This window comes from Garra rufa, chromosome 1 (genome assembly GCF_049309525.1).
Source record: "Garra rufa chromosome 1, GarRuf1.0, whole genome shotgun sequence".
In the NCBI taxonomy this organism is placed as follows: Eukaryota; Metazoa; Chordata; class Actinopteri; order Cypriniformes; family Cyprinidae; genus Garra; species Garra rufa.
This window is the reverse complement of record NC_133361.1, coordinates 62,418,162-62,430,209: the sequence shown is the minus strand read 5'-3', so window position 1 is coordinate 62,430,209 and position 12,048 is coordinate 62,418,162. Positions and strand designations below refer to the sequence as shown.

At 41.7% G+C, this 12,048-nt stretch overlaps 1 pseudogene; it reads right to left on the bottom strand.

The window, feature by feature from the left end:
• Positions 1-12,048, bottom strand: part of LOC141318211 (uncharacterized) — an 81,446-nt pseudogene that overhangs the window by 5,431 nt on the left and 63,967 nt on the right.

Genomic DNA, 12,048 nt, shown 5'->3' with positions numbered 1-12,048 from the left:
GCACTTTCCCCACTACATTTAAGCAGGCCCGGGTAACCCCACTGCTCAAAAAACCTACACTTAACACTTCACTCATAGACAACTATAGACCTGTCTCTCTCCTTGCGTTCATAGCAAAAACACTGGAACGAGCTGTCTTCAACCAGCTATCTTTATTTCTCTCACAGAACAACCTATTGGATGCTAACCAGTCAGGGTTCAAGAGTGGCCATTCAACTGAGACGGCACTACTGTCTGTCACTGAAGCCCTGCGGATTGCAAAAGCTGATTCCAAATCATCAGTACTCATCTTACTGGACCTTTCTGCAGCATTTGACACGGTAAATCACCAGATCCTTCTGTCTACCCTCTCATCGTTGGGCATCACAGGGACTTCACTTCGCTGGTTCAAATCCTATCTCTCTGGTAGGTCTTTCAGAGTGGCCTGGGGAGGGGAGGTTTCCAAAACTCATCAACTGGTCACTGGGGTTCCTCAGGGATCAGTTCTTGGACCCCTCCTCTTCTCCATATACACTACATCTCTGGGCCCCATCATACAGGCACATGGCTTCTCCTACCATTGCTATGCTGATGACACACAGCTCTATCTTTCTTTCAAACCAGATGATCCATCAGTAGCTGCAAGGATCTCTGGCTGCCTGGCGGATATCTCTGCATGGATGAAGGAACACCATCTTCAGCTCAATCTAGCTAAAACTGAGCTCCTTGTCTTTCCCGCCACTCCAACTTTACAACATGACTTCTCCATCCAGTTAGGTTCATCAACAATTACCCCATCGACTTCAGCCAGAAATCTTGGTGTAATCTTTGATGACCAATTGACTTTTAAAGAACATATAGCTAAAACTGCTCGATCCTGCAGGTTTGCGTTGCACAACATCAGAAAGATCAGGCCCTTCCTAACAGAGCATGCTGCACAACTCCTTGTCCAGGCCCTGGTCATTTCCAGGCTGGACTATTGCAATGCTCTTTTAGCTGGTCTTCCAGCATGTACAATCAGGCCTCTACAAATGATTCAGAATGCAGCAGCACGGCTTGTCTTCAATGAGCCCAAGAAGGCCCATGTCACACCTCTCTTCATATCCCTGCACTGGCTACCGGTTACAGCTCGCATCAAATTCAAGACACTGATGCTGGCCTATAGGACAGCCACCGGCTCATCACCGGCCTACCTCCATTCACTACTACGCATCTACACTCCCTCCAGAAGTCTGAGATCCTCTAGCGAAAGACGCCTTATTGTACCACCACAGAGAGGCATGAAATCACTTTCCAAAACATTCTCCTTCAATGTCCCTGCCTGGTGGAATGATCTTCCCACCCCCATCCGAAACGCTGACTCCATTACTGTCTTCAAGCGACTGCTGAAAACCCATCTTTTTCGACACTATCTGACTATCTGAAAAAAAAAAAAATTCTCCTCTCTTTCCTGATCTTCCCTTTCTAGCCCGTACTCATCTGACAACGCCTGACATATGGTACTTTTGAGCACTTCCTATGTCGATCTGCCTCCTTAGGATGAATTATTTGTTGTATTCCCAATTGTAACTCGCTTTGGATAAAAGCGTCTGCTAAATGAATAAATGTAAATGTAAATGTAAATGTACAGCGCTAACTGTAGTCCATTATGTTTTATGCTTATGAACACACACCCATAAAATAATTATCAAACCTCCATCACAACTTTTTCAAATTATGTTCAAATTGCAATATTATTTTAGATTATTATAGATTTTCACACTCACACAGCTTTTCTGCAGTTCCTCACAGCAGGTACCAGTCTCCTTTTGCCCTCTTTTGATTTGATGTTGTACTTATTAAAGTCTAACTCATCCAGCACCTCCTCTGACATCAGGATCATGTTTGCCAAAGTTGAACATTGTGCAAGAGAAAGACTTTTTCTTTTTGTTCCAGATTCTAAAAATGCCTTCATTTCTTCAACAACAGAATTATCCTTCATCTCAATCAAGCAGTGTGACAGATTCATCCATCTTTCAGGACTGACATTGTTTTTTTGACCTCGTTTGAGGTTTTGGATTATTTTCTTGATTCTCTCTGGGTTGTTTTCTGTGTGTATCAGTACATCCTGTAAGAGTCTCTGATTGCACTCCAGTGAGATGCCATGAAGGAATCTAAGGAAGAGATCCAGGTGTCCATTTTCACTGTTCAATGCTTTATTCATTGATTCCTTTAGAAACAAATCCAGAGTAATATTTTCACATTGAGTTCTGGACTTTCCTGTTAGGAACATTTTCAGAATCTCACGGTTCTTGTGTAAATAGCAGTAAAACACATGCAGTGCTGCAAAAAACTCCTGAAAGCTCAGATGTACAAAGCTGTAAACCTTCCTGTGATTAAATACAGATTCCTCTCTAAAGATCTCAGTACAAATCCCAGAATACACTGAGGCATCAGAGACGGCTATGCCACTTTCTTTCAGGTCCTCCTCATAGAACATCACATTGCCCTTCATCAGCTGATTGAAGGCCAGTTCAGCAAGTTTTACAATCACTTCTCTGTTGGACTGCATGAGTTTCTCTGGATCTCTCTCTTCATACTTCTGGTTCCTCATATTTGTTTGAATAAGAAGGAAGTAGATGTACATTTCAGTCAGAGTTTGAGGGATTTCTGCACTGAGATCTTGTTTCAGGATGTTTTGAAGCACAATGGCTGAGATCCAGCAGAAGACGGGTATGTGGCACATGATGTGGAGACTTCTTGCTCTTCTGATGTGTGAGATGATTCTGCTGGCTTGATGCTCATCACTGATTCTCTTCCTGAAATATTCCTCCTTCTGAGGGTCATTGAATCCCTGAATTTCTGTCACACGCTTGATGTATTTAGAGGGGATCTGATTGGCTGCTGCTGGTCTGGTGGTGATCCAGATGAGAGCAGAGGGAAGCAGATCTCCTTTCATGAGGTTTGACATCAACACACCCACTGAAGAAATCTCAGTCACATCAGAAACGTTCTCACTGTCTGAAAACATCAGTGAAATTCTGCTTTCATCCAGACCATCAAAGATGAACACAACTTTACATTCATCATAAATCTTTGCGTCCAAACCTTGGAGTTCAGGATTAAAGTCAATCATAAGTCTGTGAAGACTGTATTTATGATCTTTAATCAAGTTCAGCTCTCGAAATGTAAGCACAAACATAAAATCTACATCCTGATTGGCTTTTCCCTCAGCCCAGTCCAGAATGAACTTCTGCACAGAGACGGTTTTTCCAATTCCTGCGATGCCTTTAGTAAGAACAGTCTTTATTTGGTCCTTCTTCTCTCTTCTCATCTCCTCATATTCTGGATCAAGTAAAGGATTAAAGATGTCATTGCAGTTGATTGGAGTGTCTTGGAGTGTCTTGTAACCTTTCTCAATCTGTAGCACCTCATGTTCTTCATTCACCCCTTCACTCTCTCCCTCTATGATGTACAGCTGTGTGTAAATCCTGTTCAGGAGAGTTTGATTCTCTTGTAGTTTAATTCCCTCAAATACGCTCTCATACTTGTACTTCATGCTGATTCTGTGCTGTTCTTTGACTCTCTGAAGATCATCAAGCACTGGTTGGTGAGAATCGAGCTGCTGGGCTGCTTCTGAGTCACAATGTCTGAAGTGGTTCTGATAGTAAGGGGATGGGAAGGTCTGAGGGGACACATATCTGATCTGGTCAGCTCTCCAACCACTGAAAAGATATTAAGAGAAACAATCAGAAAGGACCTTTGTCAAAACAGAGAAAATATTTAATGTTTCTAATATCAAATGATCTTATCTCAAATCATACCACAACCACATTTGCAAAGCAGTGTTCATCGGTGCCAATAGGACAAGTTCATCTATATTCATGTTTGTGTAATTCATTTTGTATATTCATGTATATTCATTTTGTATAAGCAGACAAAGGCTTTATGATGGGCCTGTTTTGAGTGTTTTGAATCTAGAAAAAAAGTTTTATTTCTTAAACATGTTTGAAGTTCTTAATAGATTTCACTTTTGCACATTTACAGTCTTTTTATTTTTTACAGTAATGTGCATTTTGCAGTTTGTTTACATGGTGTACAATGGATGCACATATTTATGACTTCTTGTTACAGTGTTCATTTAAAATAAAAGTTGTTTAAAATAAACAACTGTGTGCACCCTATTATTAATGTAGATGTGTATTTCAGTAATAAACTTAAGTAGGAGAGTTTCAGTTACCAGAATTTATATCAAAATATGGATCCCATGTCTGCAAAACTAACATTTTAAATGAAATATTGATAGCTAATCGATATCGAATCGAATCGAATCGAAATCGAATCGAATCGAAACCATAAATATAAGAATCGAATCGAATTGCCAAATTGGTCACAATACCCAGCCCTACTAAAAATTAAATTAATTATTTGTGTTGAATATCTGACTGTACACAAAAATACTCACACAGGATCAAAGGGATCGGATCCATCACTGAGATCAGGGGGCTGCAGTGGTGAAGCTGCTCTCTTTCTCTTCCTGCTGATGGTACTAAAACATATAAAGATATAAAAAAGAAAGAAATATATTTTTTTCTGTAAATTATCAGTCTGCTCCAATAAATTAACATAAACACAGGTGTGAACAGGTCTTGGTGAGCTATGGTTGAAAACTACAAAATAAATGAAAATTAGTCTTTCAGGCTGGGATCAACTACTTTGGCCTCAGTCTGGATGGTCTGTGAGGATGTCCCTAGCTGAGTTCACTGGTGCCTGTCTATAAAAGCACATGTGAAACTCTCAAAATTAAATCACAGTGGAACAACACAATCTCCCTAGTTTTCACTGAAAATGCAAATTAAGCAATTTGGGACCATTTTGGCTAAAGTTATCCAGGAGTGGTTGTAGATGGAATCCAATATGTAAAACATGCTGTTGAAAAGTGGTGGCTAAAGCAGCGAACACATCTAAAATATTACAGCACCCGAGGCATCAACATCCAAAGATATAGGCCCAGATAAAGCTAATAGTTTTACAAATATAATAAATATTACTTAACATCACTAATCATTATTATTGGCATGCATCCCATCCAATAATTACAATAAGCTATGTGATATGTTAATTTGATATGAAGAATGTCTCAGCTTTCAAGTTCTGTTGATTTTGTCACAAATTCTAAACAATAATTGCAATTTATATCAATCTGGAGATCATTATAGCCACATATCTGTTTAAGCAGAAACACGCAGCACACCTGAATTGATCAACTCTCCTGCTTTACTACTAGTTATAGCACAAAATAAACATGAATTAACATCAAATGGCATGTTGACAGATTCAAATTACTGAAGATTTCACTTTATACAACCACTTTTTTATTGATTACCATAATGAATTATGCAATAAAGGGCTTGTTTTCTTCTGGTTACTCCATGTGTTTTTCATGATCTGATAGCTATTTGGTTTGTTAAAACAGTTTCATTTACACTTTCACTTATTTCCTTTTTCTTTTTTTATTCAAAATATTCACAAAGGTGTTAATTATTGTTATGAAGCAGACGGGACAACAAGGTAAGTATAATACAGGTGATGTTTTATTTATACAAGTAGCAGTGCCGGAGGTGAATGGTGAGTTCGTGAAGGTGAGTAAGACTTGAAGTGATGAATTCAGAGCTGGATGGTAACGTGAAGAGAGTAACAGGTCCTTTCCGTTACAGGTGGCGAGACTGGAGGATTCCAAGAACGAAAGCCAGAGGGGTACAGAGAGTTTGTGGATCCGCCACCCTCCGCTGACGTGGAAGTCAGCTTACGGCCACACACCACTAACGACTGGAAACTGTGAAGACACAGAGGACTGGCGCTTGGAAGACTGGAACGAGACAGAGATCAGGTAAGTACAATTGGGAAGGTAATCTTGATAGTGATACTCGCAAAGAGACACTGGAAGTCCGCTTTCTCTAGAACGAGTCAACGAGCCCGGACCATGAGTGGTGTGTGGAGTGAGTTCATATAGTGAGGAGGATGATTGAGGACAGGTGCGCAGGTGATTAGATCCAGGTGACAGTGATCTGTGAAGATGAGTAGAGTGGGGAACGACTGATACGTGACATATGGCCCCCCTCCCGGAACGGCGCGTCCTCGCGCCGAAATGGATACACCAGCGGAGGGAAGGTGGGGGTTCAGGAGGCGGGTGAGGAGCAGGTGACGAACTGGAGATGGACATATGATCTGGGACGTGAGGCCAGGGTGGAGTGGAAGGAGGAAGGAGCCAGAGTGGCAGAGGCAGAGCTGGGGCTCCGGAAGACCGCAGTGACACCGGAGCGACAGAGGACATAGGCGGAGCTGGAGGGAAGGAGGAGCCTGACGGAGCCGGAGGGACGGAATGACGAGGTGAAGCCGGAGGAGTGGAGTCCTTAGGCGACGGATGGTCAACGACTGACCAAGGCGGAGCCGGAGAGACGAGGGAGCCCGGTGGAGCTGGTGGGATGACGGGCCACGGTGGAGATGAGGGAGCCAGGAGCCAAGGCGGAGCCGAAGGGTCGGAGGACCGAGGTGGAGTCCAGGACTCGGAGGATGTAGGCAGGGACTGGGGAATGATCCGCCTTGGCGCAGCTGGAGCCTGGATGTCCCACAATGGCACCACACTCCTAGGTGGCGCTGCCTGAGGGTGAGCTGTGGGGCAGACGGGCGGCAGCGGAGACAGGGCTGGAGGACTGGCTGGCTTGCGTGGAGGCGGGAGAGGGAGGCTGGGTGGGAACTTCGGAGACCTTGGAGCATTTGACGGAACCAGCGGAGATTCTGGAGAACTGGACGAGCCCGGAGAAGACTCTGGATGACTGGGTGGAACCATCGGAGACTCTGGAAGCATGTCCGTCTCTCGCCCAGCGCCAGGAAAAGCAGATGTGAATTTAGTAGTTGATCACGAGACGCTGTTAACATTCTAATTACACAGATGTGATCGTACACTTTAAAGGCTTAAAAAATACTTGTGTGAGGTTGGTAGCTAGCTGGTTGGAAAGACTGTATCACAACGGTATCACATCTATAGTTTCAGCGACAACTGCCCCATTTTAATTCTCTTTCTTTCATTTTAATTCTCTTTTATCGAAAGACCATCGAAAGAAGCCATTCTTTCTTAAAAAAAAAATGAGACAAAGCCTTAAATTAAACAAAAAGGACATTGTGGATGAATTTAAATACAACTAAAATGAGTGAGCAGTTTTGGGGGTTTTTCTGTCTTTTTGCTTTTTTTAATTAATTATAATTAAGTCAAAATTAGGAGATTGAAGTTGTGTTATATTGCATGAAGTTAATTAATGTGAAATTTCCACCTACTAAAAAAGTCTGGTTAACTGAATGATTATGAAAATAAAACAAGGTTGACAAAATTATATTGTTGGCGTTTCTGAGGTAACTGTTATGTTACGATTGTTATTCCATATTCACAAGCTGTGTTATTGATGATTTTTGACACACTGATTGATTGAATACATGAGATTCGTTTTAAGTTGTTCTGATTTTTTTCAACATGTCTTCTGATATTCATTCATTTTGTGCTGGAACTAGACAACATAGACTGTAAAGAAAGGAAAAGAGAAGAAAAGAGGAAAAAGATGATTGATTCACATGCTGCATGAACTGAGGTGAATACTGTGATCTCATGCCATATTAAAGAGCTGGTAACAAATTTATTGTTTATATTGTGTGATAAAATGACGATTCGTGTTATATTAAAGTAAGAAAACACGTTTACTGGGATTATTTTGTGGCTGGCTTGCTACAAATAATGCATATACTTGAAAATGTTAAATATTATTTCCAAGCATTTATACTGTCAATTGAACAGCTGTTTTATTTACCTGCAGAAAAGAAAACAAAAAAGAGTGTTGGAGGCCACATTAACCTACAACGTTTAGGGGGCCCGTACAAATGTTTTTAAATATATTTTTGACTTGCAAAGCATGGTTTACATTTCAGTGATCATGCAGGTGTGTAAGGAATTTAACTAGTTAAAATGACTCTAATGAGGAATCTCTATTATTATTGAAACATTCAATGAGAAGGACCTCAGTGAGTGCAGCATTATGTTTGTAAAAAAATCACATCCACTGTCATGATACTTACACAGGGTCAAAGGTCACAGCAGGTCCATCATTGAGAACAGGAGGCTCAACCATGGCCTCTGTGTCTACTTCTCTGAGAATAGGGGGCTGATGCATAGAGTTGTTACTCTTCATAGACACACAGCTGATTCCTGGAGATGACGCTCTCTCTGTGTCTACTTCTCTGAGAGTAGGGGGCTGATGCATAGAGTTGTTACTCTTCATAGACACACAGCTGATTCCTGGAGATGATACTCTCTCTGTGTCTACTTCTCTGAGAGTAGGGGGCTGATACATAGAGTTGTTACTCTTCATCGACACACAGCTGAATCCTGGAGATGATGCTCTCTCTGTGTCTACTTCTCTGAGAGTAGGGGGCTGATGCATAGAGTTGTTACTCTTCATAGACACACAGCTGATTCCTGGAGATGATGCTCTCTCTGTGTCTACTTCTCTGAGAGTAGGGGGCTGATGCATAGAGTTGTTACTCTTCATAGACACACAGCTGATTCCTGGAGATGATGCTCTCTCTGTGTCTACTTCTCTGAGATTAGGGGGCTGATACATAGAGTTGTTACTCTTCATAGACACACAGCTGATTCCTGGAGATGATGCTCTCTCTGTGTCTACTTCTCTGAGAGTAGGGGGCTGATGCAAAGAGTTGTTACTCTTCATAGACACACAGCTGATTCCTGGAGATGATGCTCTCTCTGTGTCTACTTCTCTGAGAGTAGGGGGCTGATGCATAGAGTTGTTACTCTTCATAGACACACAGCTGATTCCTGGAGATGATGCTCTCTCTGTGTCTACTTCTCTGAGAGTAGGGGGCTGATGCATAGAGTTGTTACTCTTCATAGACACACAGCTGATTCCTGGAGATGATACTCTCTGAGTGTCAACAGGAGCCTCCTGCTCTCTCTCCTCATACACACTCATTTTACAGGCTGTTCGTCTGCTTCGCTTCTTGCTATAAAAGAAACTCAGGCCTGCATGTGGAAACAGAGAAATAAAGATTTAAAGGAAAACTTTTGCCAAAATGCAATCAGGTTTCTTTTTTGGATTGTAAACTAGTCAAACTTTCATCTTAAAGCATACTTACGAGGAAAGAGCCACTTTTAAGATTGACCATGATTTTGTTTTCTGGTCAAATGGCCAGTGAATGGGAGTGCTAGGGGCAGTACTTTGAGCGCATCAAAATCAATATTTTCACAACACTAAGAAGGCGGAAAAAGAAAGGTTTTGAAGAACTCACTTTCACTGTTTTGGTTTCCACTCGCAGCCATCTTGCCAGTCAAGAAGTGTCGATCTCCGAATGCGACGTAATAGTGAGGAGAGTAAAGATGGATAGCTCCTTAAGCATATTTCCATTATTATAATTATTATATAAAGATATTGCTAAGTGATCATGCTTTTTTCATTGGAATTAAAACTTTATGACATTTCGTCCTATGGAGTCCATTCATTCACATTCGGAGAGACCCAGGCGATACTTCGAGCAAAGTTTCATGGTGTGTCAAGCCTTCTTAGTGTTGTAAAAATATTGATTTTGATGCGCTCAAAGTAGGGCCCCTAGCACTCCCATTCACTGGCCATTTGACCAGAAAACAAAATCAACTGGTGGTGGTTGAGGAGAGTTCCCCCATATGATTGTAAAGCGCTTTGGGTGTACGGCAATACACAATGAAAGCGCTATATAAATCCATCATTCATTCATTCATTCATTCATTCAATCATGGTCAACCTTAAAAGTGGCTCTTTCTTCGTAATTATGCTTTTAGATGAAAGTTTGACTCGTTTACAATCCAAAAAACAACCCAGATTGCATTTTGGCGAAAGTTTCCCCTTTAAGCACAAGTTCTGTTAGAAAGACTCAAAAGCCACTGTCATTCATAATAGGTCTGGCCAATCATTGCTTGAAACCTGGAGTATAAGCACTGAATTCACTGTTTATTTTTTGCAGTCGACGCTGACATTCCTAATCAGTCAGGGAAACTTGATACTTTAGCCGCAAGTTTTCGTGGTTCATGAAAATACTGACATTTAATTTAAAATCAACCTTCTGTGATTGACTGTGTAAATGGCATATCCTCAACAATTCACACTATTTTATTAGGCAGCGACTACTTGGACTAAGTGTATATAGCGAAGGAACCTATTTACACTAAGTGCAAATAGCTATAGATTCTATGTACACTATCTTAGCAGGATTTTTTGCTATTAAAAAAAAAGGGTGTGACCTGTGGCCAAGTATAGTGACCCATACTCTGAATTTGTGCTGTGCATTTAACCCATCCAAGTGCACACACACAGCAGTGAGAAGTAAACGCACACCTGGAGCAGTGAGCAGCCATATTTCGGTGGCAGCCGGGGAGCAGTTGGGGGTTCGGTGACTTGCTCAGGGGCTCACCTCAGTTGTGGTATTGAGGATGGAGAAAGTGCTGATAACTCAGTCCCCCACTGACAATCCCTACTAGACCTGAGACTCGAACCCGCAACCAACTAGGTTACAAGTCTGAGTCTCTAACCATCAGGCTACAAACTTTTGTGGCCAGTCATGCCCACATTAGCATTTGTGATGCTACTTTTGGAAAATAGTTGCAATTATTTCCACCTCAGTATTATAGTACATTATAGCCACATTTTGGGATGATAAAGCCCTCGAAACCCAATAATTTATCTTCAACCTTTTGATTATTGCCTTAATTTTTTTGTTTTAAAACAAATGCCTTTAATAATCAGGCGGTTGAGCCTGTTTCTTCCTTCAAGTTCCTGGGGACCCACATTTCAGAGGATCTATCCTGGACCACCAACACCTCCAGCCTGGACAAGAAGATGGCTCTCAAGATGGCGGCTTGTCTGTATTAGTGTGCGTGTGGTCTGTCCTTATTATTTTTTAACTGTTTGATTTTAAGTGCTCGTTATAGTGTTTTTCACTGCGCACTTTAAGTGTTTTTATGCACTTTAATCAGTGCGACTGGCTGGACATCGTTGTTTTTATGAAAAAAAAAAATGCGTACACTTGTTTATTTGATTCTTCAGTGTTGCTATACGACACTGTGGATGCCTGGGGTTGGCGTGCCTTTTGACGGCGTGGATTATACTGCCAATGACCACGGATATATCTACGAGTTAACAGCGCCTTGTCTTCGGCCTGACTTGTACACTGGAACTACATCGGAATTGCTCAGGGAGTATGGCCCGCTGCTATCATGGAGAGATAAGTCTTGCGGCTTGTTGTTTACTTTTGGAGAATCTTCGCGTGGACTGCGCTGCCTATGGACCCAGGGGAAAGGGAGCCTTTCAGCCCGTGCGAGGCCTCTTTGTTGTGGAGACCCAATTGAGGGTCCAAAGAGAAGATCATGGTTAGTCTTCATCCTGCTATTCTTATCTGGGAATATCCACCCCAACCCGGGTCCTGTGTTAGGCCAATTTCAAACTACAGACGAATTTAAATCAACAAATGGACTACGTTTTTTTCATCTGAATGTGCGCAGTTTGACAAATAAAATGGACTCTTTAAGAATTTGGGCAGAAGCGACTGAAGCAGATATGATAGTTCTCACTGAAACTTGGTTAAAAGCATCAGTGGTTAAAAGCATAATGTTTTTAGATGTGATCGTACAAAAAAGGGAGGGGGAATTGCAATATACGTGAAGTCTAACTTACATTGTTCTCGTATATTTTCATTAAGTAAAGTAAACAGCCTGGAATTGCTGGTGCTTAGACTACACTTGGTCTCCGGCTCGGACATTATCGTTGGTGGATGTTATCGCCCGTCTTCATCGTCTTCAAGTGAAACATGCACTTTACTTGCAGAACTTCTTCACAACTGGACTACATATGAACTGATTTTACTTGGCGATCTGAATTGGGACTGGTTGTCGTCTTCCTCCGACTCATTCAAGGAGGTTTGTGACTCTCTCCGTCTGGTACAGTTGATTAATACAACAACTCGGATAAATCAAAAGGATCCGGATAAATCTTCCCT